Source organism: Bombus bifarius, unplaced genomic scaffold (genome assembly GCF_011952205.1).
Source record: "Bombus bifarius isolate JDL3187 unplaced genomic scaffold, Bbif_JDL3187 scf7180000009867_frag, whole genome shotgun sequence".
Taxonomy (NCBI): Eukaryota; Metazoa; Arthropoda; class Insecta; order Hymenoptera; family Apidae; genus Bombus; species Bombus bifarius.
The window spans coordinates 1-2,716 of NW_022885386.1; the positions used below are offsets into that span (position 1 = coordinate 1).

At 31.4% G+C, this 2,716-nt stretch overlaps 1 pseudogene; it reads right to left on the reverse strand.

Moving 5' to 3' along the window:
- Positions 1-1,701: 1,701 nt before the first annotated feature.
- Positions 1,702-2,501, reverse strand: LOC117215931 (annotated as a pseudogene).
- Between the last annotated feature and the right edge of the window lie 215 nt (positions 2,502-2,716).

Consider the following 2,716-nt stretch of genomic DNA (forward strand, 5'->3'; position numbering starts at 1 on the left):
TTTTTACATTGATCATCAATTTGTGGGCCCTTATTTATTATTTCTTGTTCTACTTCATTAATCGCAACGTTCTTTATGCTCTCTTTCTCACTACTTTCCTTACTGTACAAATTTTTTTTGTTTTTATTTAAATCTGTTACATCACATTTATTTACTACTAAACCATCTTGAATTGTATTATCTGTACATTCCTGTGACTTATTTTTTTTCTTTTTTTGATTTTCTGGAATATCATGCACATTCTTTATAATATCAGTCGTTGATTCTGATATTAATGAAAAAGATACATCTACTTTTATCGATGATTCTACTTTATTAATGTCACTGTGCACTTCATCTAGTTGTTCCATAGTAAAACATCAAGATTGTTACAATTACTTAAGAAGTCATGGATTGTTATTTAAATATTTACTGCACTTTTCCATCAATGTAACCCTTTATGGCAGTTTGACATTCTACAGAACACCAATGCTGTATCAGTTTATATTTTTCTTCATCATGAAGTTTTATTATATCACCTAATTCTTCCTGATGTTTTTTTTTCTTTTTTTTCAATTTTCAAATAAGAGTGTGTTTTCTATGTGAATCTTCTAATTCTTGATACGCCTCGAGTAAGCGATTATTAACATCTTTGGAAAGTTTTTGGACGTTTTCCAGTTCTTTTCTAAGAAAATTATTTTGTTCGTTCATATCTTTTACTTTACCTTCAATTTCTACCCTACGCAATATTTCAAATTTATTTTCATTGACAAGGATCATTTTTCTTCTTTTTCAAAATCCAGTTTCAATTTATTAGTTTCTTCTTCATATTTATATCCAAAATCACCCACTTTTTCATATTCACCCTTTAGTTCGTCTAGTTCACATTGAAGGACAGATTATTTGTCTTTGTGGTTCAAGAACTACATTTTATCTCTTTTGCATCTTTAGCTCCAGCTTATCACGTTCCTCCATTGAATTACTAACACATGAATTAAGTTTGGCCTTCTTTTTGTTGTTCCAGCAGGTCAACTTCATATTTGTGACTTATGTTATTCCTCCTAATTTTATTGTTAGTTCTTCAATTTGTATTCCAAAAGATTGAACTCTTTTCACGTGTGCGTGTTTTTTTTCATCTATCTATCTGAATATTATAACAAAGACTTTACATTGAATATTTTATTAAAATTGTAATATTTTCATAAACGCTTCAAAATCCACAGTCTATTGATCAACTCCTCTATCCTTTCTCTTTCTCCTCACTAAAATAGATAAATTCCTAATGTAGTTCGTGGATAATTTTTTTTTCTCTAAAGCAAATTACATTTATCATCTGATATATTTTTTGAAATAATTTCTGTCTGTTCATTTTCTTCTTTTCCCCTACTTCTTTTTCTCCTTCTAATGAATTCTTTTTATTTTTTATTAGGTAATTCTTGTGAATCTTTAAAGCGCTTCGCAAAATTTTATTTGTGTCTGACTGTCTTGTTTGATTATAAACAATTTCTTCAAATTTTGGCGAAGTAGCAGGCTTTGTAGCAACATTATAACGACTGCTCCGTTTACTACTATCTAACATAGATGGAGATGGATTCTTGTCATCTTTATTCTCTAAAGACTTCTCTTGTGTATTAGCATCTAAATTTCTCGACATAAGATCTGCTGAAGTTTTTAATTCTGTAGTGTCACACGCATTTTTCGCTGTCATCATTTGGTCTTCTTCTATAAGCAAATGTTCATTATTGTAAGCATTATCTCTTGCTTTTTGTATGGATTCTAATGATATATTTTGTTCAACGTTGTCTATTGATTTTGTATCATTTTCAGCAGTTGATTTACTAACTGCTTCTAATTCCTTCGTTTCAATTTGGTTTTCTTTATTTGTATCGCCGTCCAAAATATTTTTCATTGAAATATTATCCTTCTTGTTATGATCTTTTTCTGCTTCTCCTAAACTTTTACTTTTTTTGTCAAACCATTCTTGTAAATTTTGAGTATCTTGTGACGAAGATGGTGACAAATCATTATACAATACTGCAATATCTTCTTTCCTTCGTTTCACAGACTCTTTCTGGTATTCTGTCGAGCTATTGACATCAAACATTAAGTCTGTTTTAATGAAAATATAATCCTGTGAAGCGGTGTCAATTGATACTTTCTTTTCATAAGAATTTTCTACATTAGACTGCAATTCTTTTGAAAATTCTTTCAAAACCATTTCTTCATTTCCTACAGTAACGTCTGTTTTCTCCAAGCTTTTGTTCAAATTATTAGAAACTAAACTACCCTGATAACTCCGACTAGTAGCTTCTTTAATAGTCTCCTTTAACAGTTTTCTTAACTCGATTTCGTCAATTGTTTTTCGTAGCAATTCGATTTTTTTTATCGAGGCGTTGACCCTCTTCTTTTGCTTGTTGGAAAAGGTCCATGCTTCTTCGCAGTCGCGCCATTTGCTCCCGTAGTTGGTTTGTCATTTTAATACTTTGTTCGTCCCTACCAGTGCATGCTTTACCTTTCCACATCGTTTTAAATGCCGCTAACTCTTTGTCTGAGTCTTGTTCAAAGCTAGATAGTCTGCCTCTATATGTAAAATGAATCCAGCGTGTACCTTGATTTGTTAGCTTCCGTAGATGCTTCCAGTTCCAAAGGCCTTCTGGTTTCGTGGATTAAGAATTCGTCGTCGAGGATGACCGTAGTCCAAGTTAGTCCTTCCCGTAGGTATGGATGTCCTTGTTTT